Source organism: Scyliorhinus canicula, chromosome 13 (genome assembly GCF_902713615.1).
Source record: "Scyliorhinus canicula chromosome 13, sScyCan1.1, whole genome shotgun sequence".
NCBI classification, from domain to species: domain Eukaryota; kingdom Metazoa; phylum Chordata; class Chondrichthyes; order Carcharhiniformes; family Scyliorhinidae; genus Scyliorhinus; species Scyliorhinus canicula.
This window is the reverse complement of record NC_052158.1, coordinates 121,587,209-121,601,593: the sequence shown is the minus strand read 5'-3', so window position 1 is coordinate 121,601,593 and position 14,385 is coordinate 121,587,209. Positions and strand designations below refer to the sequence as shown.

Here is a 14,385-nt window from a genome sequence, read left to right as displayed (position 1 = left end):
AACATTTCGCGATTAAACATTTAACTTATCTGCACAACTGAATCACTAACTAACACTATCTAAGCTACTCTCATGCTGCTGGCGAATATCAAAAAGAACTTATGTACAGTGCAAAAACTAAAAAACAGCAGCATCACATTTCTACTTAATCTAGCAAAGTTTACAGAGGTACCTCATGGTAGCATGGTGGTTAGCATCAATGCTTCACAGCTCCAGGGTCCCAGGTTCGATTCCCGGCTGGGTCACTGTCTGTGTGGAGTCTGCACGTCCTCCCCGTGTGTGCGTGGGTTTCCTCCGGGTGCTCCGGTTTCCTCCCACAGTCCAAAGATGTGCGGGTTAGGTGGATTGGCCATGCTAAATTGCCCGTAGTGTAAGGTTAATGGGGGGATTGTTGGGTTACAGGTATACGGATTACGTGGGTTTAAGTAGGGTGATCATTGCTCGGCACCACATTGAGGGCCGAAGGGCCTGTTCTGTGCTGTACTGTTCTATGTTCTACATGGTTATAATTCTTACAGCAGGTTAAAATGTTTGTTCAGTTTGTTGAATTCCAAAGAACGGGGCTCGGACTGTATATATCGGGGAGTGGGAGGCTTTTGCTCGCCATTTACGGAGTTGAAGTATCTGAATGACACTGCAGATTATTGCAATTACCAGAAGGACCTCTACTGTGTATGAAAGGGGTTCCATTTGGCGATGTTTCCCCACCAAGTGGGGGTGTCAGTGTCTATCTCTATGTGTGGTGTAGTGTCATGTTGTGTGGTAGTGTTCGGGCCTGGTGTGGGGTACATTAAAATAGTCCGTTGCGTGCGCAGTTGCAGAAGTCCAGCAATGACCAAAACGCATGTCAGCAGTCCTTGCTTCATCCTGTGTTTTCTGTTTTCCATGTCATCCTGGGGGTGTAAGTATAATATGTTATTATCTTTGGTTAATATCTCCATTTACTTGTCTTTCTCTCCTTTATCCAATTTCCCATGATGATCATCACCATGTGTGACTCCCTCATCTTGTTTTGAAATAACGCTTTGACAGACAAGAAATACCAATTTTTAAAGTACAGAGATTCTCGCAGCTTGTGGTCGATGCAGGGTGTGGGTGGACAACTTCTCCGACCAGTCTTTTCTTTACTTGCAACCAGTGGTGGTTGAGGCTCATCGTAACCAGCTGAATTTTAGGACGGCCAGTTTTATAAACTTTCTTCGTCCCAGAGTCCAGAGGTAGTTAACGTGTAGCAGCATATGTGGCAACCAAGTGTGTCGTATGTGTAAATAACAGGTGGGGAGTGACTGAGGGTCACGGAAGGTAAAGGAAAGAGGGGGTTGTGGTGATTGTATATCTGTGTAGATACAATACAACTGAGCAAGCACTAGAGGGAGCACGGGAGAGATATAAATACAGAGGAACAGGAAGTCAGGGGACACTTCACAGAACAGGAACTGGTAGCTATACATAGACAAGCAGCATCGATGTAACTTTAAGTTAAGCACTGAAGAGAGAACGAACTTACAATAAAGCATCTACTTCAACTTTAAGACTAAGAGCTTTATTAAGACACAAGGAACAACACATGGTACCAAGAGAGGCTTCAGACGCTAACTACAAAATTACCCAAGCTGCAGACACAGAAAGACCAAAATGGCAAGGAAAACTCCTACCGGACATTCAACTGGGAAGACTTCGCTGATTCGATGATGTTGGTTGGAACCCCACCTCAGCTGAACATACTCGGTAATTTAAGTAATGCCTGGAAAAGATTTAAACAAATATTTGATTTATATATCATGGCTAATGATTTAGAAGCAGCCTCAGACGAAATGAAAATAACACTGCTCATCGCAGGACATGAAGGTAGAAAAACATATAATTGCTTTAAATACTTGAAAGATGAAGACAGCACCAAATTAGAAATAATACTAAAAAGATTTGAAGAGCACTGAATGAAATTTGAACAGTACTGTATGCTCAAAGACCAAACTGCACGGGGACTGAGTGATGCAAAACTCAAACAATCATTATCAGAACAGAAAGGGTTCAGTCTAGAAATCGCGAGTGAAAAGTCCAGATCGAAAGGAAAAAGTAACTTGAACTTCCCACAAAGACAAAACGCTGAAATCCAGTCCAGATCGAAAGGAAAAAGTAACTTGAACTTTTTAGAAAGAAAAAACGCTGAAATTCACTGTAAAATGGCGTCTGAGCACATTCCACAGTCTCTGGGGAACAAAGGATGAAAATCTGTGTCTGTGCATGCGCAGGAAACAGAAGCCGCGTATGTGCAGTTAAAATCAGCTATTTTGCAAGCCGCGCATGCGCAGATCTGCACAGTAACGGAAGACCGATTTGCGCATGCGCAATCGATTCCTACGCATGTCGTCATGAGTGTCATGACGTCTGAGGACCCCCGGACCATGCCCACTTTAAAGGGAAATGCCTGAAAATTAAAAACAAGATACTTAAAGCTGTAAAATCCAATTTTTTTACCTCAAAAGACAGAAAAACGCCTGAACTTACACCAGCAGTTGAAAATAACTCTCACAACACCCTGGAACAAGCAGTCTGCACCACCCAAAGTGAAGAGAACAAAAACAATTCCAAAACAAAAAGGATGAAGAAAACGATACCAAATCCGAAACAAAAAAAGATGATTTGTTTTTCGAACAATACTACTCAGACATGGCTGAATTATTCGGATATGCTGATCACAGCATCAGCAACACGGTCACAAAGCTCAACACGACTCTACTCATGGTAGCTGAATCCAACACCATGGTGCCATGGCAGATCTTGGATACATTGGATGACAGCAATACCCAAGACGAAGACGACGCCACACAGAGAGCACAGAAAGACTCCACATAGAGAGCGATGACAGGCTCCACAGAGAGAATGATGAAAGACTCCACAAAGAGAGTGACGCGGGCCTCCACAGACAGCTCGTTGAAAGACTCCGAGCTTTAAGACACAAGGAACAACACAGGGGTGAGTGTACAGAGTGTGGCAAAGGGCATTCTTTAAACCACAATAAAAGAGCAGAGAAGGGAAAACTGAGACCTGCCAAGGACAGCGTAGAGTGTAGGGAACCATTCCAGAGTACTCGAAGTGACGGGAACATGAGGTGCGTGTGGGCCGCAGCAGGGCAAGAATGGATGGTATCCCCGGGTAAGGCAGTGACCAGTGCCATTGCTCCACTACCCGAGCTTAACTGACCAGATGCATTGGGGGATCCTCAGGTAGGGCGGGGATTAGTGCCGTGACTCCCTATCTGGGTGACCGAAACGAGCAGAAAAAATTTGTAGTCACGTGAGATCCAACAATTGTGCCTTTAATGGCCATTGATCAGTAAATTGTGTCTGTGCCTCTGTGAGAAGAGTAACTATGACTGTATCAAGAAATTGGGTGTCAGGCCGACATCAATTAAAACCATGTATTGGGAAGAAAAGAAGGAAAATGGCTGGCTGGCTCCATGAGAACTTGGACACCTTAATTCTTAGACGGTGTTTCTTCCTCATCATCTGGACATCTCAGGGTTCTATACCAAACAGCGTTGTAAAAGGATTACCGAAACGAGAGTCAGAATCTGAATCATCACCATCTGCCGTTTCTGTGCCGTGGCCGTGTGGGCTGTTGTAGGATCCGAATCGTCATGTTTTACTAGTCTACAAGAGTTATCGTGGTGCCAAAGGAGGGTTTGTTTGTCGTGAGGCGTAGGGGCGGTGGCAGTGAAGGGCAAGTTAGTGTCGTCAGGCGGTGGCCGTGGCAGCGGCCGTGGAAGGGCACATAGGGGGGCGAAGATATCCTTGTTGTGGTTCCATGGCCTGGGGTGACTGGGGGCAGAGAGATCGTACCATTAGTCAGTAATCACCCCTCTATCGGGAAGCAAGGGAAATCCTTCCACCTGTCGTCTGGCAAATGCCTTCACCTGCAGGTATCTAAACGTGTTCCCCGGGGGGAGCTCAAATTTCTCCTCCAGCTCTCCCAGGCTCGCAAACCTCCCCTCTATGAACATGTCCCTCAGTTGCCTGATGCCCGCCCTGTGCCAGCTCTGGAATCCCCCGCCAGTGTTCCCCGGGACAAATCTGTGGTTCCCTCTCAGTGGCGCCGCCATCAGACCCCCCACTTCCCCCCTGTGTCGCCTCCACTGCCCCCAGATTTTAAGGGTGGCCGCCACTACCGGACTCGTGGTATACCTTGTGGGGGGGAGCGGCCATGGTGCCGTTACTAGCGCCCCCAGGCTTGTATTGCCGCAGGACGCCCTCTCCATACGTTTCCAAGCTGCCCCCTCCCCCTCCATCACCCACTTGCGCACCATCGATGCGTTCGCCGCCCAGTAGTATCCGGAAAGATTGGGTAGCGCTAATCCTCCACTGTCCCTACTCCGTTCCAAGAAAATCCTTCTCACTCTAGGGGTGCCATGTGCCCACACATAGCCCATAATGCTGCTAGTTACCTTCTTGAAGAAGGCCCTGGGGAGAAAGATGGGCAAGCACTGGAACAGAAACAAGAACCTCGGGAGGACCGTCATTTTGACTGACTGCACCCTCCCTGCTAGCGACAGCGGTACCATGTCCCACCTCTTGAACTCCTCCTCCATCTGCTCCACCAGCCTTGAAAAGTTCAGCTTGTGGAGGGTCCCCCAGTTCCTTGCCACCTGCACCCCCAAGTACCTGAAGCTCTTTACTGCTCTCTTAAAGGGGAGCCGCCCAATTCCCTCCCCCTGATCTCCCGGGTGTATCACAAAGACCTCACTTTTACCCACATTTAATTTATATCCCGAAAAGTCCCCAAACTCCGCTAGTATTTCCATTACCTCCGGCATTCCCCCTTCCGGGTCCGCCACATATAACAACAAATCATCCGCATAGAGTGATACCCGATGTTCCTCCCCTCCCCTTGTCAGTCCTCTCCACCCCCCTGAACCCCTCAGTGCCATCGCCAACGGTTCGATCGCTAATGCAAATAGTAAGGGGGATAGGGGGCATCCCTGCCTGGTACCTCGATGGAGCCCAAAATACTCTGACCTCCTCCCGTTTGTAACCACACTCGCCATCGGGGCCGAATACAGCAGCTTCACCCACTTGATAAATCCCTCCCCAAACCCAAACCGTTCCAGCGTCTCCCACAGGTATTCCCACTCCACCCTATCGAATGCCTTCTCCGCATCCAGTGCTACCACAATCTCAGCCTCCCCCTCCACTGCTGGCATCATAATCACATTCAACAGTCTCCGGACATTTGTGTTAAGTTGTCGTCCCTTTACGAACCCCGTCTGGTCCTCATGGATTACCCCTGGCACACAATCCTCTATTCTGGTTGCCAGGACCTTTGCCAACAGTTTGGCATCTACATTCAAGAGGGAGATAGGCCTGTAGGACCCGCACTGTACAGGGTCTTTGTCCCGCTTCAGGATCAAGGAGATCAGGGCCTGTGACATTGTCGGGGGCAGAACCCCCCCCTCTCGCGCCTCATTGAAGGCTCGCACCAGCACTGGACCCACCAAGTCCACATACTTCTTATAACATTCCACCGGGAACCCATCCGGCCCCGGCGCCTTCCCCGCCTGCATCTGGCCTATCCCTTTAACTAGCTCCTGCAGCTCTATCGGCGCCCCCAGCCCCTCCACCCGTTCCTCCTGGACCTTTGGGAACCTCAATCTATCGAGGAAGTTCTCCATTCCCCCCCTCCTCCTGGGCGGCTCAGACCGGTACAATTCCCTGTAGAAATCCCTGAAGACCCCGTTCACCTCTTGCCCCTTCTGCACTACGTTCCCTCCCTTCTCTCTCACTCCCCCAATCTCTCTGGCTGCATCTCGCTTGCGCAGCTGGTGTGCTAGCATCCTGCTCGCCTTTTCCCCGTACTCATAGACCGCGCCCTGTGCCCTTCTCCATTGCGTCTCCGCCTTCCTAGTGGTCAGTAGGTCAAACTGGGCTTGTAAACTGCGCCGCTCCCTCAACAGCCCCTCCTCTGGTGTCTCCGCATATCTCCTGTCCACTTCTATAAGTTCCCCCACCAGTCTCTCCCTCTCCTGCCTCTCCTTCCTTTCTCTGTGTGCCCTTATGGAGATCAGCTCTCCTCTGATCACTGCTTTCAGGGCCTCCCAGACTACCCCCACCTTCACCTCGCCCGTGTCGTTCGTGCCCAGATATCTCTCAATGCCCTTCCGGACCCTTCCGCACACCTCATCGTCCGCCAGCAGCCCCACATCCAGGCGCCACAACGGGCGCTGGTCCCGTGCTTCCCCCAGTTCTACCTCTACCCAGTGTGGTGCATGGTCCGAAATCGCAATGGCCGAGTACTCCGTGTCCTGCACTCTCGAAATCAGCCCCCTGCTCAGTACAAAAAAGTCTATTCTGGAGTACACCCTGTGGACGTGGGAGAAAAAAGAATACTCCCTCGCCCTTGGCCTGCCAAATCTCCAAGGGTCTACCCCCCCCCCATCTGCTCCATGAACCCCCTTAGCACCTCTGCCGCTGCCGGCCTCCTATTCGTCCTGGAACTCGATCTGTCCAGCCCAGGGTCGAGCACTGTATTGAAGTCCCCCCCCATGATCAGGCCCCCTGCCTCCAGACCCGGAATGAGGCCCAACAGGCGCCTCATAAAACCCGCGTCATCCCAATTCGGGGCATACACATTCACCAGCACCACATTCTCTCCCTGCAGCCTACCCTTCACCATCACGTACCTACCCTCCTTATCTGCTACCACCTGCGCCGCCACGAACGACACCCTCTTTCCCACCAAAATCGCCACCCCCCGGTTCTTTGCGTCCAAGCCTGAGTGGAACACCTGTCCCACCCACCCCCTTCTCAGGCGTACCTGGTCTACTACTCTCAAGTGAGTCTCCTGCAACATTGCCACATCCGCCTGCAGTCCCTTTAGGTGTGAAAAAACCCTTGATCTCTTGACCGGCCCATTCAGCCCCCTCACGTTCCAAGTAATCAACCGGGACGCGGAGCGACCCGTCCCTTTCCCCTGTCTATTAGCCATGTCCTGTCCCCTGTTCGCCCCGGGTCGACCCTCCCCTTCTGACCCGTTCCCCATGGCGATGGCCCCTCCCCCTCTCTCCTCCCGTTCTTCCCTTCCCGTCCTCGGCCTTTCCAGCAGCAACCCGGTATCCCCCCCTAACCCCCCTTTCCCCCCCCCCCCGGCTAGGACCCCTCCTAGCCGCGGTGTATCCACCATCGTACTCCCGAGAGTCAGCTGGTTTTCGCTGACCCGGCTGCCCCTGCCACACTCCGACTCCTCCCGATGTGGGGGGGGAGGGGCCTCCCCCCCCCTTGCCATCCCTCTCTGACCCCGCTTCAGCGCGGGAAAAGCCGCCATTGCTGGCCACACCCCACTCTTCTCTCCTCCCCCTTCCTCCGTCCCGCGCGCGGGAAACAGGGGAAAGCCCGCGCTTTCGCCCGGCCACACCCTACCCCGCCATCTTCAATTCCACCCCCGTCCCCATCCAAGCCCATAAAAAAGCCCCCTTAAAACGAGAGGAAGAAAAAAGAGAAAAAGAAAACACGCATAACCAACTTGCACCCCCCCCGTCCCGCCTCCCCAACTTAACAATATAACAATATAAATAACAAATCTCAAATAAATACATAAATACATAACTATGCCTGCATAACTAAATAACTACCCAATAATAACGTATTTTTCATTTCATTTCTTAACCTGCAAGGGTGGGGGTGGGAAGGGTGTGGTAAGGGGTGCAGGCGGTGGTGGATGTGGTGGTGTGAAAGGTCAATGTACCAGGAAGTCAACAAGCTCCCACTGACTTCTACATTTAAATGCAGTTTTGGAGGTGTCCTGGAAAGTCCCATGCAACAGATAGTGATTTAAATATGTTAAAAGCAAAATAAATGAAGATTTAACACTTCATTCTGGCTTCAAATGTCAACACAGAGGTGTAAAACTTGCCAGGGTCAACAGGTGAGAGCACAATGGGGATTGATGCAACTGTGAAATTGATGGGCTAGAAAGCTTTTAATGACTGATCCAGTAAAGCCTTTTTACTGTCTAAGTGGAAGGGGAATCCACTGGAGCTGCTCGAGGATGAGGAAGCTGCAGCAGCAGAGCCTGCATCAGAGGAGCGTGCCGCAGAGAACAGCTAACAGCTGCCCAGGATGAAGAGCCATCCGCTCAACAGGCCGAGGAGGAGGGGGGGCCAAAGTGCCAAGGAGGCACCGCATGAGGCCTCGCATGTACCGGCAGTGCCTGTCATTCGAGGACCTGCCGAATCCGGCATGCCATCGAAAACTCCAGCTGAATAGAGAGACAGTGAGATTCCTCTGCCAGAATGTGGCACACCTGGCATCGTGGGGGTATGGGGGTTGATGCCTGCTCCTGGTGGCTGTCAAGGTGACGGTCACCCGGAACCTTTAAGCGACAGGCTTTTTCCAGGTGCGAGTGGGGTCCTGTCCCGGATCTCACAGACCTTGGTGCACAGAGTCATCCGCACCATCACGAAGGTTCTATATGCCCAGGCGGCTCAATACATCCATTTCAATGTGGACCCAGCCACCAGGACACCCAGGCAGCAGGGTTTACCGCCATCAATGAGATGCCCCAGGTCCAGGCAGTGATTGACGGGAAGCGTGTCCCCCAACGAGCACCTGCAGATGACAGGCTGCTCCTCACAAACCAAAAGGGGCTCCATTTGTTGAAGGTGCAGCTGATATGTGACCATCAGCTGCGTATCATAGACACCTGCGCCCGATGTCCGAGCAGTGTGCACGACGCCTTCATCCTGGCACACTCGATGATTCCTGACATAGATTTCATCGAATTTACAGTGCAGAAGTAGGCCATTTGGCCCGTCGAGCCTGCAATGGCCCGTGAAAAGAGCACTCCACTTAAGCCCACGCTTCCAACCTATCTCCGTAACCCAATAACCCCACTTAAATTTTTTGGACACTAAGGGAAAGTTAGCGTGGACAATCCACCTAACCTGCACATGTTTGGACTGGGGGAGGAAACCAGAGCACCCGGAGGAAACCCACGCAGACACGGGGAAAACGTGCGGACTCCGCACAGACAGTGACCTAAGCTGGGAATCGAACCCGGAACTCTGGAGCTGTGACGTATCTGTGCTAACCACTATGCTACCGTGCTGCCCCAAATGTTCAAGACGCTCCCCCCGACTGGAGGGGTTGGCTCCTGGGTGACAGGAGTAATCCACTGCGGTCATGGCTGATGACACCGATCCAGAGGCCACACACAGAAACGCGCTACAACGATACCCACGCAGTGACCAGGTCCATGATCGAGCGATGTTCAGCCTCCTGACGTTGCGTTTCAGGTGCCTGGATTGCTCTGGAGGGGCCCTCCAGTATCATGCTAAGAGGGTCGCCTGCATCGTGGAGACCTGTTGCATCCTGTTATAGGCCAGAACCCCAAAGTGTATCATGGAGTTCACCTGACCCACAACTTATAATAGATTTTGGTATGGGGAGCGCACGGCCCATTCTACAGGTGTGGTACAGCAGAAATGGAAAAGTATTTTTTAAAGCAAAACAAAGTTTATTCTATTAGCTCAAGTTAACCTTTTTAAAACATACAATGAACATCTTAGCAACCATTAATTCAAATACAACCCGCAAAGAATACAACACTAAGTAATCCTTAAGCTGTCTTTTAACATCCATAAGACTTAAAAAAGAACTTTTAACAGAAGCATATCAGGTGAAAGTCACGACTGAGAGCAGTTATTAGTTTTAAATCATCAAAGGATAGATTTACAGTTTTTAGATTACAGAGAGAGAAAGACTAATACCCCTTCTGGCTGTGACTGCAGCTGTCCAGCTCTGAAAACAAAACTAAAACACACCCTGCAGCAAACAGCCTAAAACGAAAATAAAAAGCTGACAGACAGCCCACCTCCACCTACGCTGACATCACTGATAAACACCCATTTCTCAAAGGTACTCTCACATGACAATCCTTCCCAACATTGCGCAGGAGAGGGATGACTTACTGGAGGAGTAGGAATGCCAGGCCTCGTCCGATGAGGAGGATATGGGGGAGGGCATGGATGGGCAGATCATGGGGCCCAGGCAGGCAAGGGAGGCTGCACGATGTACGCACCAGGGCCAACATGCACGGGGCGCTCTGATCGCCTCCAGGTTCACCAACTGGGGGGAGTGGAAGCGACGCCGCATCCTATCCCCACGCCCCCTCACCTCCGCCCACCCCACCCCACTGCTTGCAACTCCCTCCATGATGCATACCTGCCGCACTACGGGATGTGGGCCCTGAGTTGGCAGTAACAGCGGGTCTGGTCCATGGGATGGAGGATAATGACAGCCTGCTCTGCGATGAGCTCTGGTGCTCCCCAAGATAGCACTTCCCACCTTTCACTTGGGTGATCCCAGCATTCGAGCTGGCAATTCCATCACATGGTGCCATCGAATTGCTGGGCTGACGGTGGTTGGAGGGGGAGCGGGGTGGCGGATGGGCCCAGCTGCTGCTCGTGTGTTCCAGGTGGCTTGATGCCGCCCTGTTCTGCCCACTGCCCACCAGATGCACCAGGGTCAGGAATGGGGGAGTCCGAGGTGCTGCGCTGTTCTGGCGCCTCCCCTGCAAGAGTCGAGCTGTTAGGTAACTTGGACATCCTGCATTTTCCCTCTGTGTACCATGGAATGTGACGACTAGGGGCTTTTCACAATAACTTCATTGCAATGTAAGCCTACTTGTGACAATAAAGATTATTTTTTAAAAGGAGTCACCGGCACGGTCCCCATCACCTCCTCCTCCCTCAGGGTGCCTGATGGCCCCCAGGCTAAACCATGGGACGGGGGTTCAAGTGGAGCTATCCCCCGAGGCCCACTGTCACCTGTCACTGCCAGTCCTGGAGGCCCGCTCTGGTCTCAGCCATGGTCCGCACGCTTGGCCATGGAGCACAGGGAGTGGACATCTCCGACTGGGACTGCGACACATCACGCTGTGACTGTGCCACCACCTTCTGGGTTTGCGTCACATCAGCCAGTGACTGCGCCATCTCCCTCTGTGACTGGGGCACCTCCCTCTGTGTCTGCACCACGTTGGCCAGCACCTGGGCAATGCCGCCGACATTCCCAGCCATGGCCTGCTGTGACTGGGCCACACTCAGGAGCGCCGCTGCGATTTTCAAGTAGGTCTGGTATATGGTGGCTTGCGAGGCGGCAACAATGTCTTGTACCTCAGCCAGCGCCTGTACAGAATGCCCCAAGCCTTGGACATGCTGATCCATAGCCAAAACCGGCGCCCACAATGCCTCCACCGCAGACGCAACCCTTGCGGTGTTGGCCTGGGTGGCAAGCATGGTTGGCACCAGCTCCTGCAAGCGGTTTGACTCCACCATATTGTACCTGCAGGTACCTGAAGCTCACCGACAACGCTACATGTAGTCCCTGGCTCTGTGACTGCATCTCCACTTAGATAGGACTGTCCTTTACAGAACCCTAAACCCGTCTGGATGCTAGTCCCTGGGGTCGGCCCGCCCTTCCAAACGTCAACTCCCTCAGGAGTTCCTGGGCGTGATTCTCCAAAATGGAAATCATGACGGCGCGAAACGGGCGCGGGGACTACCGATTCCAGCACGGCGCTGGAGCGGTTCACGCCGCTCCAGCCTCTATTCCCGGCGCCAAATGGACGGCGCGTCAACCCGTGCATGTGCAGTTGGGAGGGATGGTGTAGGGTGAGGGGGTGCAGGTGGTGCGAGAGTGGAGTGGGGGTGAGATTGGTGTGGGGTGAGGGTGGTCTGGGAGTGGTGTTGGGGTCGGGGGGGTTGACTCATGTGTCACGGGAAACCGCAACGAGGCGGGGTCTCATTTCCTCACCATGGCTGAACTCTACATTGGTGACCTCCCTTCCCTCCAGGCCACCAACCACAACCAGGGCTCTCTGCTCTGCCATGGTTAGAAGCTGCAGATTCAGCGGTCCCCCTCCTGACTTCTCAGCGGTTGCGGGCAGTCTTCTCCTGGGATGCGAGAAACAGAAAATGACAATATTAGGCAGTCCAAGATTAGCAGACAGGCTCCTGGGTCACTATCTGGTGGGCACCATCCAGCTGCTGATGCACATCAGGTGGAGGCAGGAACTTCCAAGGGAGCGAGAAGTCAGAGGTCTGCTGGATCCCAGCACTCAGCTGGGTCTCACCCAGATGCCAAGCCTCTGGTCAAGGTTCTCCCTGAGCTGTTAGAGACGAAAAGCCAGAACTATTCAATTTAGGAGGGGGTGTCGACATTCCTGCAACTGCAATGGTCGATTGGAGGACCCCCAAAGGCTTTAGGCACAGAGGATGGTGCCAGAATTGCGGGGCATCCAGGCCAACACTGCTAGGATGTCGACCTCAGTGGAAAGCCTAGAGTATGACGTCCAAATCATGAGTGGTGGTATCATAGGCATGGCACAGTCTCTGATGACCGTGACTAAAGGCTCGACAACATGTCCCAATCGTTCAGGGACATGTCACAGACACAGTGGACATTGCCGAGGCACTCCAGAGCTTGGCCCAGTCACAGAAGACCATCGCTGAGGGCTTTGACACCATGATGCAGACAATGCAGAAGCCTCCAGGACTGTCAGTGGCAGATGACTCAGAGGCTTCTTGAGCTCACACCAGCTATCCCTCCATCACATGGAGTCACCCAGGGCCATTAGAGCACCCTGAGGAAAGAGGAAGCGCTGAAGCCCATCCCTGGGTCTTCCACAAAGGAGACTCAGTTGGTCTCCAGTTCTTCTGACTTCCCACCCTCTGACACCCACACATTTCAGGGGCAGCAGCCAGAACAGGGTGGTATGACGAGACCTGTGACACTGGTAAGTTGGCCGGGACCCTCCCGGCTCCAGGCCCGCCAGAGGACATCCGCCAAGGGCAACAAAGGCCACACGGTGTGAAAGGCAGCAGATCACCTCCATCTCTGATGTCCATCCTGGGGAGACACCTCAACGTAACACTAGACCATGGAACATTAAGAAGTTTCAGGAGCACTGAGTGGGCACTGGTGAGGTCAGTATTCATAGTTAGGGGGAATGGATAATAGTCACATTGAACGCCCACCATTAAAACATGTCACACCTGAAACATGCAATGACTCTGTCATTTTAATCTTCACAACATGGTGAATCTCTCTCCCATCTGGAGTTGCTTCTGCTACAAGCCTCCCAATGAAATGAAAATCACTTATTGTCACGAGTAGGCTTCAAATGAAGTTACTGTGAAAAGTCCCTAGTCGCCACATTCCGGCGCCTGTTCAGGGAGGCTGTTAAGGGAATCAAACCATGCTGTTGGCTTGCCTTGGTCTGCTTTCAAAGCCAGCGATTAGCCCTGTGAGCTAAACAGCCCCAAGAGACGCCACTAGTGAGAAATTATGAAACCCACAGTGATGGACATTCTAGAATGCAAGCCCCATCACTCACTGGACACATACACAGACTCCGGCATGAGGTTAGGGGTCAGCGCGCCGTCAGCAGAAAATGGGACTCAGATTTAGTCAGAAACTGAGGATCACCACAGCTTTCCTCCCAGTGAATGGGATAGGTTTGGGGTATATTAGAGAGTGTTACAGTGAGGGGTGTGGCGTATATCATAATGTTACAGTGAGGGGTGTGGGGCATTAGATTTTAATCTCGCCAATGAGATTAAATAAATGCAAATGAGGTGCGGTCAGTTTCTTACCTTTTCTGGGCGAGAGCCTGTTCATTCCAGCTGGAGTGGGCCGGGAGAATGGCAAACCGTTGGCGTCCAGCGCGATTCCCATTTTAGGTCTCGCCCGCTATTCTCCCAACATAGCGGAATCGGCGCCGGGTGCACCGCAACCAGCGAATCGCCGCTGAACAATCCAAATGCACTTTGACCATTATAACAGGCAAAATTGCAAATAATGCATAAAATATCTGAAGCAGATCAATGATTATAAAAGTGTTAAAATTAAATTCAATGCAATGAGCTATAGTATAGATTTAACTAAAAAGTCTACACACCCAGCAGTCCTCTACTTCCCTCACAGGTCCCACCTTCCTAAAACAGTAGTAATGTAGACCACCCCCCCCCCCCCCCTCCTGCTGACAGTTAATTTTCTCTAAAGAAGTCGACAACTGGCCACCACCTCTGGACGAACCCTAACATTGACCCTCTTAGGGCGAACGTGATTTTCTCAAGACTGAGAAAGCCAGCCATGTCATTGACCCAGGTCTCTGATTTTGGGGGCTTCGGGTCCCTCCATGCTAACAGTATCCGTCTCAGGGCTACCAGGGAGGCAAAGGCCAAGACTTTAGCCTCTCTCACCCCCTGGACACCGGGGTCCTCTGACACGCCGAAAATCGCCACTTCTGGACTCGGTGCCACACTGGATTTTAAAACCGTGGACATGACGTCTGTAAACCCCTGCCAGAATCCCCTAAGCTTCGAACATGCTC

At 52.1% G+C, this 14,385-nt stretch overlaps 1 long non-coding RNA gene across 1 annotated transcript; it reads right to left on the bottom strand.

Moving 5' to 3' along the window:
• Positions 1-388: 388 nt before the first annotated feature.
• LOC119976745 lies at positions 389-13,968 on the bottom strand. Its single transcript, XR_005462986.1, has 4 exons — positions 13,646-13,968; positions 11,805-11,944; positions 1,656-1,744; positions 389-893 (listed from the first exon to the last, which is right to left on the bottom strand). It is a non-coding gene; the product is annotated as an uncharacterized LOC119976745 (long non-coding RNA).
• Positions 13,969-14,385: the final 417 nt, after the last annotated feature.